The sequence below is a fragment of the Protopterus annectens genome, chromosome 2.part0, assembly GCF_019279795.1.
Source record: "Protopterus annectens isolate FY-2018-M chromosome 2.part0, PAN1.0, whole genome shotgun sequence".
NCBI classification, from domain to species: Eukaryota; Metazoa; Chordata; order Ceratodontiformes; family Protopteridae; genus Protopterus; species Protopterus annectens.
Window position 1 is genome coordinate 945,431,501 of NC_056728.1, and position 15,000 is coordinate 945,446,500.

The window sequence follows — 15,000 nt, forward strand, 5'->3', positions numbered from 1 at the left end:
TATATATATATATATATATATGTAATTGTATATACACACACGCGCAGATATATATATATATATATATATATATATATATATATATATATATGTATGTAGTTGTATATACACACGTGCATATATATATATATATATATATATATATGTGTAATTGTATATACACACATGCATATATATATATATATATATGTATGTAATTGTATATACACACGTGCATATATATGTATGTAATTGTATATACACACACGTGTGTGTGTGTGTGTCTGTATATATATATATATATATATATATATATATATATATATATATAATTGTATATACACACATGTGTGTGTGTATATATATATATATATATATATATATATGTATGTAATTGTATATACACACACACGTGCATAAATATATATATATGTATGTAATTTTATATACACACACGTGCATATATATATGTATGTAATTGTATATACACACACGTGCATATATATATATATATATATATATATATATATATATATATATATATATATGTATGTAATTGTATATACACGCATATATATATATATATATATATATATATATATATATATATATATATATATATATATATATATGTAATTGTATATACACACACGTATATATATATATATATATATATATATATATATGTATGTAATTGTATATTCACACACGTGCATATGTATATATATATATATATATATATATATATATATATATATGTATGTAATTGTATATGCACACATGTGCATATGTATATATGTGTATGTAATTGTATATATACACACACGTGTATATATATATATATATATATATATATATATATATATATATATATATATGTAATTGTATATACACACACGTGCATATATATATATATATATATATATATATATATATATATGTATGTATGTAATTGTATATACACACATATATATATATATATATATATATATATATATATATATATATATATATATGTAATTGTATATACACACACGTGCATATATATATATATATATATGTATGTAATTGTATATACACACACGTGCATATATATATATATATATATATATATATATATATGTATGTATGTAATTGTATATACACACGTGCATATATATATATATATATATATATATATGTATGTAATTGTATATACACACGTGCATATATATATATATATATGTATGTAATTGTATATACACACACGTGCATATATATATATATATATATATATATATATATATATATATGTAATTGTATTTACATGTGCATATAAATATATATATGTATGTAATTGTATATACACACACGTGTGTGTGTGTATATATATATATATATATATACATATATGTATGTATGTAATTGTATATACACACGTGCATATATATATATATATTTATATATATATATATATGTATATATATATATATATTTAATTGTATATACACACACGTGCATATATATTTATATATATATATATATATATATGTATGTATGTAATTGTATATACACACACGTGCATATATATATATATATATATATATATATATATATATATATATATATGTATGTAATTGTATATACACACACGTGCATATGTATATATATATATATATATATATATATATATATATGTATGTAATTGTATATGCACACGTGTGTGTGTGTGTGTATATATATGTATATATATATGTATATATATATATATATATATATATATATATATGTATGTAATTATATATACACAAACATACACACATATACACATACAGAAGCTGTATGAAAATATATCGTATGCCCATATTTTTTTACCATTTGGTTCACAAGTGTCATGTATGTTTTCCTAAATAAAACATGCCACATCCATATTTGTCCTTACAGGTGTTAAGTCATAGCTATGCTCTGTGCTATTTACTAAGTTTTTCCACTTCTCAACTTTGTAATTTTCTGTTACGTGTTTCCAATCATCCTTCATGTTACGTAATCTGCCCTGATGCTTGTACGAGTTGAAAAACACATTACAGTTTGAGGAATATTATAAATAAATTCTGTATGTGTATATTTAAATTAAGCTGTTGAAAAAGCAGTTTTCGCCATTTGCTGTGATTCTTTCTTTCCAGTCTCACCTAGGATAATGTATACTGCTTTCATTCTGTTCAGATAAATGTGCTCGAGTGTAAGTCAGTTTAACTTTACATTAATAGTGGCCCTATCAGTATAACTTTACATTAATAGTGGCCCTATCAGTATAACTTTACAGTAATAGTGGCCCTATCAGAATAATTTTAATTAGTGGCCCTAGCGTTATGTTAACCAAAATGAGGATGGCAAGAAGTACCAAATAACTTCTCATTTTCTCAATAATGCCTAGGCATTTCTCAGTGTTGCAGCTGAACTGTTGAAAGTGCTTATTTATAAGTTGTGTTTTGGTTTAAAATTTCCCCAATGTTAGTATAACTAAATATGATTTTTTTCAGCAGTATCAGTTAATGGATTTTTTTGACCCATCCCCAAGATTAACACTGAGCTGACCCCAAAGTCTTGCTCTTGACCCATTCTTTCCTCCAGGGGTGAGAGATTTATTCCATTTGTTTCTCTTCAGAGGACAGTGAGGAGCTGGTAGAGGCAGTGTCATCATTTGTGGTGGTAGCCCAAATTTTGTTAGTAGCCCTTACTATCCCTGCTACAGCTGTGCCTTCCCCATTCCCTTTATAGTATGCAATCACCTGTACTTTGTAGCTGGGATTGTATGCATTCACGTGTACCTTGTAGCTGGGGACGTATGCATTCACCTCTCCTTTGTAGTTGGGGGTGCATGCATTCGCCTCTGCTTTGTAGCTGTGGATGTATGCATTCACCTCTGCTCTTTAGCTGGTTAAATATGCATTCACCTCTACTTTGTAGCTGGGGATGTATGCATTCGCCTCTGCTTTGTAGCTGGTGATGTATGCATTCACCCGCACTTTGTAGCTGAGGTTGTATGCATTCACCTGTACTTTGTAGCTGGGATTGTATGCATTCACGTGTACCTTGTAGCTGGGGACGTATGCATTCACCTCTCCTTTGTAGTTGGGGGTGTATGCATTCACCTCTGCTTTGTAGCTGTGGATGTATGCATTCACCTCTGCTCTTTAGCTGGTTAAATATGCATTCACCTCTACTTTGTAGCTGGGGATGTATGCATTCGCCTCTGCTTTGTAGCTGGTGATGTATGCATTCACCCGCACTTTGTAGCTGAGGTTGTATGCATTCACCTGTACTTTGTAGCTGGGGATATATGCATTCATCTGTAGTTCTTAGCTGGGGATATATCCATTCAGCTGTACTTTGTAGCTGGGGATATATGCATTCAGCTGTACCTTGTAGCTGAGGATGTATGCATTCATCTGTAGTTCTTAGCTGGGGATATATGCATTCAGCTGTACTTTGTAGTTGGGGATGTATGCATTCACCTCTGCTTTGTAGCTTGAGTTGTATACATTCATCTGTACATGGTGACCCTGTAGTATACCAATAGTTCAAGAGTGGCTCATGGTCTTCTCTGTTGTCTAGGTGTGGCCCCTTTTGACCAATGTCAGAGAGCTGGCTATAGCTACTTGACTTCTGCTAGCTTCGGCAGCACCTGGATAGAGGTCATCTGGGGCACAGACAGGGTTTTAACCATCAAAGGCATAGGTCTTTCTCAGTTTAAAGTTGTTTGTTTTTTACCAGATCTCCTTTGCTTTCTACCAAGCTGAACTTCTTTTGCTTTCTTATCATTTAGAACTTGATGGTGATGCTGTGATTGATTGATGTTAATCACTTTTGTAATGAGGATAGAATGCAATCCACTTAGTAACACAGTCTAATTTGTGTATGGTATTTAACTGAGTTTGCCTGTTATCACACATTACTGGATAAAAATCCTAATCATGGAAACAAAAGAAAAGTGCAGTAAGTAAAGACAGTTTTTATCCCAAAACCCATGATAGAAAATGGCTACTTCAGCTGATATACTGCTGTTGACGTATCAGGTCCCGTAAAAGTGAATATACCTAAAAAATGTCATTTTACCTTGGAGCAACAGTAACCTTTTCTCCTAGGTTGTGTTATGCTGCTATTTGGCATATGTATTTCCTCCATAGTTATTATGAATATTTTTTTCTGTCAAATGGCTTTGTTGATTAACTTTGTTTTCAGCTAATTAGTGTCAATCAAAGCTGTGTTAAACTATTAGTAATACAATTCTATTGACCTAGGGCAATACACTCATAGGCTAACAACTGAAGGATATGAGACTGAAACTGCAGTGTATAAGGAAAAATATTATAATTCCACGACTATTTATAATTTCATGATTCCAAGTCAACCTTCAATCGACTCCTGGCAAATGCCCAGTAGTAGAGTGATAGCAGTAAAGTGATCTACAGGAGTGAAGAGTAAAGCAGGTTAGATAGCAGAGCTGTGATCTGTGTGAATAAAGGATAAGATGGGGATGTGTAGCATATGAAACCAAGACACACAAGCACTTTGGCCTTTCACAGGTTTCATAAAGAGGAGTGACCCAGTAATTGATGATGATCAGTTAACTGACAATAAATGGAACAGAAGAGTAGAAAAGGAAGAACTGAGTTGCAGTTGACTGAGTATGTATCTGAAATAGAGCAATGTCTCAAAGATACAGAGGACATGATGATGATGAACATTAAAATCGATCAAAAGCTACCACATGTTCAACTTTGAAAGGCAACTGTTCATAACATGCTGAAGTAGATAAACTGTCATATTTAAGGTGGCATGAGACTTCAGACATGCTGGTGAGCTTTTGATGAAGCAGTCTAAGTATTCTAGTACAAGAGACTGAAGACCTTCTACACTGGATATAAAAAGTGTACACACCCCTTTTAAAATGCCAGGTTTTTATTATATAAAAAATGAGACCACAATAAATCATTTCAAAACTTTTCCCACCTTTAATGTGAATAACCTGTACAATTCAATTGAAATACAAAAAAATCTGTTAGGGGAAAAATATAAAAAATAAGAAAAAGTACAATAAGCTGGTTGCCTAAGTGTGCACATCCCTAAACTAATACTTTGTTGAAGCACCTTTTGATTTAATTACAGCATTCAATCTTCTTGGGTACACACCTGCCATCAATTACAGAGACTCTGATTAACCCCAAATAAAGTTCAGCTGTCCTAGTAGGATTTTCCTGACATTTACTCAGTTGCCTGCCACAGCAAATGCCATGGTTCGCAGAAAGCTTACAAAGCATCAAAGGGATCTCATTGTTTTAAGGTATCAGTCAGGAGAAGGGTACAAAAAAATTTCCACAGCATTGGATATAGCATGGAACACAGTGAAGACAGTCAAAAGTGGAGCAAATATGGGACAACAGTGACATTGCAAAGAAATGGACGTCCCTCCAAAATTGATGAAAAGACAAGACGAAAACTGGTCAGGGAGGCTGCCAAGAGACCTACAGCAACACTGAAGGAGTTGCAGAAATTTCTGGCAAGTACTGGTTGTGTACTACATGTAACAACAATTTCCCATATTCTCCATATGTCTGGACAATGGGGTAGGGTTGCAAGACGGAAGCCTTTTCTTACACAGAAAAACATTCAGGCTTGGCTAAAATTTGCAAAACAATACATCATGTCTCCCAAAAGCATGTGGGAAGATGTGTTATGGTCTGATGAGACCAAGGTTGAACTTTTTGGCCACAATTCCAAAAGGTACGTTTGGCGCAAAAACAGCACTTCACATCACCAAAAAGAACACCATCCCCCACAGTGATGCATGGTGGTGTCAGTATCATGCTTTGGGGTTGTTTTTTTTCAGCTGGAACTGGGGCTTTAGTCAAGGTGACTTATGAACAGTTCCAAATACCAGTCACTTTTGGCCCAAAACCTCCAGGAGTCTGCTCGAAAGCTGAAGATGAAGAGGAATTTCACCTTTCAACATGACAATGACCCTAGGCATACATCCAAATCAACAAAAGAATGCCTTCACCAAATGAAAATTAAAGTTTTGGAATGGACCAGCCAGAGCCAAGACCTAAATCTAATAGAAAATCTGTTGGGTGACCTGAAGAGGGCTGTGCACAAGAGATGCCATCACAATCTGATAGATTTGGAGCGCTTTTGCAAGGAAGAGTGGGCAAATATTGCCAAGTCAGATTTGCCATGCTGATAAACTCCTACCCAAGAAGACTGAATGCTCTAATTAAATCAAAAGGTGCTTCAATAAAGTATTAGTTTAAGGGTGTGCACACTTGTGCAACCAGCTTATTGTATGTTTTTTTATTTTTTATATTTTTCCCATAACAGATTTGTTTGTTTTTCAGTTGAATTGTATAAGGTTATAGGTCACATTAAAGGAGGGAAAAGTTTTGAAATGATGTATTGTGATGTCATTTTTTTTTATATCACAAAAACTTGGCATTTTAACAGGGGTGTGTACACTTTTTATATTCACTGTATATCATACCTTTGTGAGTGAATAACTTAGTGGTTGCATTTATAGTTCATTGGTTTGTCTGCATTACCCTTCTGAAGTGTTGATATTTGCTCATGCTTTTTTGCTATAACTCTAGTCCATTTTACTCTTTTTAGATTAGTTCATCTACCTGTTCTGTGTTCCTAAAAATAGTGCACATTTGCATACAGTAGCTGTGTGCACTATTTTTGCCTGTGGCATTATTCATACCCATGGATTGTATTTATTTACAAGCTGATGCACTATAATTAAGAACCATGCATGGGTGAGTGTAATACAGACTTGTGTGCAGTATGCAGCTGGGGCAGAGGGATGTTGTTGGACCAACTGAATAATTTCGTAAGTTTCTAGGTACTTACTAGGCTGTTGATGTGTGATGATTTTTTTTCCAGCCCTTGTATATGAATAACCCAAAGCCCAGAGCCAGGCAGATATTCACATGTGACCCCCTACCCATAAGGGCCAGGGGTGTTAAACCAAGGGTGATGGGTTTATCATCCAGTCACGCAGATTATGCGTGAACAGAATAAGACAAATGGTATTCTCTGTGATGCATATTAGTACTTTCAGCATGTTCTATTTATGTTTCAGAAGATACTAAGATTTTCTGTGTGAATGTTTATGCCAATATTGGACTTGAATATACAGTAGGTTTAAAAGGATACGATTGGGTGAGGCTTATAAAAGAGGAGCAGGGATCACCTCTCGCTAGGCTGTAAGATACCAAGAGGGACAGGGCTTTGAGATGGTCAGTGTAACTCTTTTGGTTTAGGACTTTAATTTTCTTGGTGAGAAAGCATTTTGGTCATTCAAATTGTGTTAAGTGTTCGATTAAGTGCCAAATAGAGTGGAATGATCATATCCCTGGACGTGGACAACATACCTTTACTAATAATCTGCATAAGTTCCCAGGTCCCTAACTATTGGCTCAATTTTCAGGGGATCTATTGTTGATGTGATAGTTACAAGGGATGTCATGCTCGTCAAAGGATACTATTATACATTTTTTTGGCATTTAAGTTTAGGCCATGGTTTTGACACCAGTTATTTGTTAAGTCCTTGTTAGTGGATTTTGGTATCCTCTGGAAAATGTATGATGCTGCCAGCTTATATTCTTCTGCAAAGTTGGTCAGCTATTAACAGTTAACATTAGCTTTGACCTCTGGGAAGTAAATGCCAAACAAGAATGACCCCAGGACTGAACCCTGGGGTACGCTACTAGTTACAGATCATTTGGAGGAGTTAGATCTGCCCACCATGATTTCCTGGGTTCTATTAGCGAGCCAGTGAATTACATAGGGATTTACATTTAGCTGGATTCATTTATGAAATGTACCTGAAAGTGGGATGTTTTTTCCCTTGTACATTGGTTCTTTAACCTTTTTCAGGAAGTTGACCAGGTAGAACAGGCAGGGTCTACCCTTGACAAAACTGAACTGGCTTGGGTCAAAAGTTTGCAGGTTGCCTATATAATCATTTGTGAAGTCCATAATGATCCTTTCCATAGCCTAACAGTTGAGGCTGGTCAAACTTACTGGTCTGTAATCACATGGGTCCATTGATGCCCTACCTTTGTGCACGGGGATGACCGTTTCTGTCCTCCATTCATCCAGTACAGACCCTCTTTGGTCACACTGTATGGGGTTCAGCAGGTCCTGTTTCAGGCTGGACAGTAATCATCTTAATATGTTATCTGGTCCAGTAGAAGCAGTGCTCTTCACCTTGGTAAGTGCTTTGAGGACTTGTTCATGGGAAATTTGGGGGAGGGGGTGTGGATGCTGGTATGTGATTTGGCTTTATGGGACATTTAGGGTCTGTGGATGCCAGTATGTAATCTGGGAATGTGTGAGAGAGGGGGGTGAAGTTAGAGCTAAATTTATCCAGTAGTAGACTGGTTATGTTCTCGGAGTCTGAGTATGTGATATCATTTACTAATAGGTCTGTGCAGTGCTGTGTATTGTTTCTCGGGTTTCTAACATAGCTAAAGAAAGCTATATGGGTTGTACTTTTCACGGGTGGCTATGTTTTACCTCATTGCTGTCTTTGGCTGATTTCACCAGGGACGAAAGTTCCCTGTTATGTTTAGCAGATTTTTTTCTTTTATTGTACAGCATATTTATATCTGAGTTCCACCATAACAGTTTATTTTTAAATTTGGCATTGGATTCACTTTGGAGAGGTAATGATGCATTTATGCAGCTATTTACATCTACATAGAATTTGTTGTTAACCCCTCTACGTATGCAGAATGTTTTATCAGATAAAAAATAGATGTTGAGTTTCACCAGATTATCACTCTGTTTTAGCATAATGTTAGAATACCAAGTTAATGGATGATGCTTCCGGCTTCAGTCTTGTGGTGAATGTGGTTCATTTATTGCCCAATTTGTCTAGGGAGGAAGTTACTACTGGTAGAGGAACAAGCTGTACCATATTGATATGAAACAAATTGAGGATTTTGTTGCCCCTAATTGTGGTGCAAACTAAGTGATCCAGTGAGGTTTGTATTTATGAAGTCCAGAAATATGGGCAATACATGTTAGGGGATGTACTAGTCTGCATTTGGTGGAGGGGTAGTTGAAGTTTCCTAGGAGCATGGTGTTTGGCTGAATGCATGGGGACTCCATAGTAGTCAGGGACCAAGTTGTTGGAACATAGAGGGGATCAAATAGTTACCTGTGATCTGATAAGGGAGTTTTTAATTGCTAGTTGGATATGGAAGAGTTCCAGGTCATTATCCTGTCTAAGAGGTCTAGAGAGACACTGCCGCTTTTCGTGACTTCATCTAGTGTGGTGGGCCTGAACATGAGGTAGTCATTGAAACCCTGCCCTGATGGACTACTCTCACTAGTCTTCAACCAGGTTACTGTGTCAATTTATATATTAATTTGTGCTTAGATATCAGAAGTAGAGTAACATGGTTTTGGCAGGACTATAAAATGCTACCTTGAGAAATCCTGTTACATTTATACCAATACAGTCACTTATTTGCTGGAAAGCATTTGGATAAGTATATGGACAAATATATTAAATTCTAATATTTTAAGCAGTTTCATTGTTTAGTTCAGTACATAATTGCAAATGTGTAAGTAGCTTGTTCGTATGTACTTGCATGTAAAGACACATTTTCAAGGAGCATAATCCAGCCACACATGCAGTGTTACAGATATAATACACAGTGTGTTACACCTGAAGCTCAGTGCATTTTGATGGGTGTCAGTGGTAACACTGGATTAGGACAACATAGTATGAAAGTGCTGTGAATGAGGTAAGATCTGGGTGGAGGGAAGTACAAGGCTGGGATATTTCGGCATTCAGATGGAGGAGACACACACACACACACACACACACACACATAATATGCACACGCGTGTAATCTGTTTGACTACTGTATCAGAGGGCTGGTTATTAATACTGCTGTTTTTGACTAAAGTGACCAAGGTACTTTTAGCATTCTGTATTCCCTGTTAGCATGTGGTCTTGGCTGATAAACATTTCTGGCTGTCTAGCTTTGTATGCAGATGTTGGATCATTTATAGTTATACTGTGGGGATGTACTGGAGTTCTTCCTGCCATTGCTGGAAGGTGTGTATTATCAAAGGGTAGGAGGGTGGGTATAACCAGTTATCCCCTTTCTTATCCAACGGAAGTGGTGTATTCTGCCTTGATACACTGCTTATGTTGTGCAGTACAGCATTTTCCCTGGTCTCATACACATCTGTGCTTATTTTGCTGCTTGGTGTCCTCAGCAGAACTGCTATAAATTTATGGCAGTCCAACCATGTATTCTCAGGAGATTGTATTGAACTGTAGATAATTATGAGGTGTTGTATGCACATTTATAACTTGCATAGCGCAGGGAGTGTGGGTTACATCAAGTATCAGCCCAATGCAATTGAATACCATATTTATGAACAGTGCCCTTTGTAAGTAATACATAATGATTTTTTGATGAGGCTGTGTTCTTCTCTGAGATGCTGTTACTAATGTACTCGTATCACTTTTAAGGGCTGCTGTCTCCTAGTAATGAGTGACCTATCGGCCAGCACATATTTGTGTGTTTGATACAGGTAAGAGACATTTTTTGTATGGCTTATGTGGTACACCCATGGCCATATATGTTGTATGCCTATTATCGCGTATAATGATGTACTTTGACCTTAGACTATACCAAATCATTTTGGCAATAATACATGCCTTTCAGGCACAAGGTTCTGTTGATTTGTGGTGGTACAAAGCAGCTAAAAACCAATGATCTGAAACCTGTATTTTATTTTTTGTCCAATTAGGTATTTTTAGATAAGCAGTGTGCTGTCTGACGTAGTGATTTTGCATATAGTAATTACAACTTCTGCATAAGGCCCTCCCTCCAGACATGAGTCATCATGCATGCCTTTGGCATAATACTTAATACGACAAAGCTGTCAGTATAGAGGTATTGTGTGCTATCAAAACCTGCAGTGTTGTTCCTGTTTTACTATGATTACACAGTACAACCATTTGTCATTTAGTCCCTAGAGAATATTTTCATGCGTAGCAGAAACACATGATGCCTGAAGAACTACAGTAGAAAAGAAAGAACTCTATTGCTAAGCTGTATAAAACAAATGAGAATATTTAATTTATACTAAGAGTCTTTTGAGGGGAGGCATTTTTATAGCGTGCAGCTGTTTGTGTTCTTATTACAGAAAATGACACATCATATGAAATTATCCCAGGCGTAATGATCCACAATTAAAAAACTGTAATAAAGCGGTTTGCATTTTAATGCTTTACTAAGATTTTAGATGGGCAATATTCATCTGAATTACTTTAAAAATGTATTTCAAATTAGTTGTTAGGATTGTAACCATATGTTCCTAGACTCTTGTAAATAATGCATTGAAAAGATTATCGGTCCAGCTGACAAATTTTCATCTAACATTGTTTCATGGGTGATTTTGTATGAAGCATTGACTGATAAACCACTTGTTTGTGCACAAGTGCTGTATTGAAAATCTTTTTGTTCTCTGTAGTGTGAAATGTTTGCTTCAGTAAAGATGCATTAAAATATTTCTAGAAACTTGAGAGGTTGACATGTAATTGACTATGAAATTTGAAGTAAAAGAAGAAGCATTTTGTGGACTTCAGAACAAGGTGAGTGGTGCATTAGTACAGTGGTTAGCTATGAGTGGTGCATTAGTACAGTGGTTAGCTATGGCGATTCACAGCAAGAGGTTCTCCATTTCAGTTCTTGGCTGGAGCATTCTGTTTGGAGCCTGGGTGTCCTCTTTGTCTTTGTCTGGGATTTCTCCAGGTGGCCCGTTTTCCTCTCACATTCCAAAGACATGCTGTAGGTGGATTGGGCACTCTAAATTAGCCATAGCTTTATATGTGTGAGGTTTGGAAAAGCAACCACATCAGGGCTAGCCATCGAGAGTGTGACGATTGGCTCTAGATTGTCACAGGTGATGTGACACCTCAACCCCATGTGCAGAAATGGGAAAAAGGGGGTTATGGAAACATGGATAGGTAAAACATGATGCGGTCATAAAGGAGAAATTAATAGCAGCACCTAAGAACATCTCCGGTTAGTCCTAAATTCAACAATTAAATTATTTAAAATAGCTATCTTAAATTTTCAGTGCTTAAATTCATTTATTCATGCTTGAACTCTCTACATCTATGATTAATTTGTGTGCTTGCTGTGCAGACTCTTTCCTTGACCTTTCACAGAGGTGAGCAGTATATGAGCAGTATATAATCTGGTTTGTTTTTCTATAAATTTTTTAATACTACCTTCCTGAGCATCCTTAATTACCATGCCCCCCATAAGACTTTCCAGAACCAAAGCACAACCCTCCCCATGGCTATAGAAAACCACTAAGTCAGAAATGAAAAACAGGGATAAAGTCTGGGAGCACTGGAGCAAAACCAAAACCCCCTCAACTAGACAGAAATTCCTAGAACTATGCAATAGAGTCAAAAAGCTAATAAAACAGGATAAATTCCAATACTACCAGTCTGCCCTAGACTCCTCGCAACACAACCCCAAACAATTCTAGTCCTCCATAAACTCCATCCTCCACCCAGGTAAAGTCAGTACCCCTCCTCCTAACATCCCTCACTCCTCTGAAAATATTGCTACCTCATTCAACACACACTTCACACAAACCATAGTATCACTAGCCAGACAACACAACCCCACTCCACTCCAACCCACACCTTCAACTAGTAATCTCCCCACTGTCTTCTCTTTTTCTCCTGTTCCTACCTCCAACATAAAAAAACTTTTAACTAAACTTAAACCCACCAAATTAGCAGCAGACAGCCTCCCAAGTGAATACCTACAAATCACAGCTGATGCTGTAGCCTACCCAGTATCCATCTTGATTAACTGATCTCTGTCAGAAAGTTACGTTCCCACACTATGGAAAGTATCACATATAATTCCCCTCCAAAAAGGCGGCCCCTCCACAGAACTAACCAATTACCGCCCCATAGCTATTCTCTCTCCACTCTCCAAAATACTAAAGAGATGCATTCACTCTCAGGTCTCCGACTACCTCCTTACAAACAGCCTCCTTTCCAATACTCAACATGGTTTCCGACCAAACCATAGCACCACCACTGCCTTACTCTCCTTTACTAACACTATCCTTCAGCATAAAAACAATGGCTATCTCTCCTCTGCTATTTCCCTAGACCTATCTAAAGCATTTGACATGGTCCCACACAAACAACTCATCTCTGTCCTCAATAACCTATCCTTCTCTCAGTCACCAACTGGTTTCAGAGGTACCTGTCTGACCACCAACAATCTGTTGTATGGCAGAATGACGTATCTTCACAGCTATCTGCCTCTATAGGGGTTCCCCAAGGATCCATCCTTGGACCCCTACTCTTCTCTATTTTCACCAATAATCTAGGTTCTGCCACACAACATGGCACACTCGTACAATACGCAGATGACTCAACCATCATCTGTTCAGCCCAGCCCCTACCCAAACTGCAAAAAGTCACACAGGAAGCCTTTTCCTCTGTTGAAACTTGGTTATCTGATGCCCAGTTAATACTCAACCCATACAAAACTAAACTACTCATCTTCCAACCCACCAAACATACTCAAAACAACAATCACTTTAACATCACAGCAAAAGACAACACCACTATACACCCGACAGATCCCACCAAATTGCTAAGAGTGGAAATAGACAATAAACTATAATTTGACATTCACATATCCATGACCATAAAAAAAGTCTACAAAAAACTAGAAGCGTTATACAGAAGTAAGCAACTTCTCACCAAAGCAGCAAAGATTTCAATAGCAAATTCCCACCTTATCTCCACCCTACTGTATGCCTCTCCAGTATATGCCAACCTAAGGCAATGCGATCTAAATAAGCTTAAGACCTGCTACAATAAAATCGCCAAATTCGCCACAGGGGGATCCTACCTTAGTCACCACTGTCTTTCACTTGCTGAACTGGGCTGGCTTGAACTCCCTCACCTCCTTCAATAGTATCAACTCGCACTTGCCCACAAACTAGTAAACCATGCACTAAAAGTCCCATCCCTCCAGAATCTACTCCAACCCTATCGCACCACCAGACCACTAAGATCCAGCAACAAAAATCACTTACAGGTCACTAAAACCAATAACTCTGCTGGAGAAGCACTATTCTCTTGTGCCATAGCCAAATTACTGAACTCCCTCCCACCCACAGTTACCTCTGTACCATCATGCACCCACTTCAAAACTTTACTAAAAGCGCACCTAAAAACATGCTGGCTATGCCCTTGCAACTCCCCCTCTAATATCACCCACCCCATCCACCCACTACTTTTCTTTCCACCCGACTACCTTGATTATAACAAGCTTGGATGCTCATAAGCCTAACTACTTTTTATACAGCAGGAACTTCTTATTGTAACAATTGTTAATGTCTGTTATCTACTTCGCAGATGACAAAGATTCTAGTTGTCTACTGATGTAATATTTTCTTCATCTGTAACTATGTTTGTAATTTTTAATTGCTATGTTGATCAAATTGTTAATTGCTATGTAAATCCAATGTAACTACTGTCTGTATATTTTAACTGTGAAGCTTTTCTCCCCGGGCCTCCGCTGAAAATGGACCTACGTCCAGTCGGACACTCCTGGTCAACAAATGTAAATAAATAAATAAATAAATATGAAGTGTGCATTTCAGAAATGTATCTGTGTCATTGCTGGCAGGTATACTTTGAGGATATTTGTAATAGATAAAGTGGTTATGACCCAGCTTCTGTCTCAGTGCAATAGTTCACATCAAACCTTCAAATTCCAAGTTACATTTAAAAGTATGGTGTACATACATGTGACATAAAATGCTGCTTGTAAGTCATTACGTATGATGCTTGTAATGTAGTATTTCTTGCTGCGGGTTGTTTAATTGTAAAATTCACTTTTGCCGCACTAACTCTAATTAAATACATGAGCAGCTGGTGTGTATACTAATCTACGACAGAAG

The 15,000-nt window shown here is 36.7% G+C and overlaps 1 protein-coding gene across 3 annotated transcripts in view; it reads left to right on the plus strand.

The window, feature by feature from the left end:
• SH3GL2 (SH3 domain containing GRB2 like 2, endophilin A1) overlaps positions 1 to 15,000 on the plus strand; it is a 2,269,193-nt gene that overhangs the window by 505,439 nt on the left and 1,748,754 nt on the right. The window contains exon 1 of one of the 3 annotated variants that reach the window (XM_044061205.1): positions 10,554 to 10,575. The exons of the other annotated variants lie outside the window; for them this stretch is intronic. The gene's annotated coding sequence lies outside the window, so the exon portion shown is untranslated. Of the gene's footprint in view, positions 1 to 10,553; positions 10,576 to 15,000 lie in introns of those variants that run through there. 3 annotated transcript variants of the gene reach the window in all.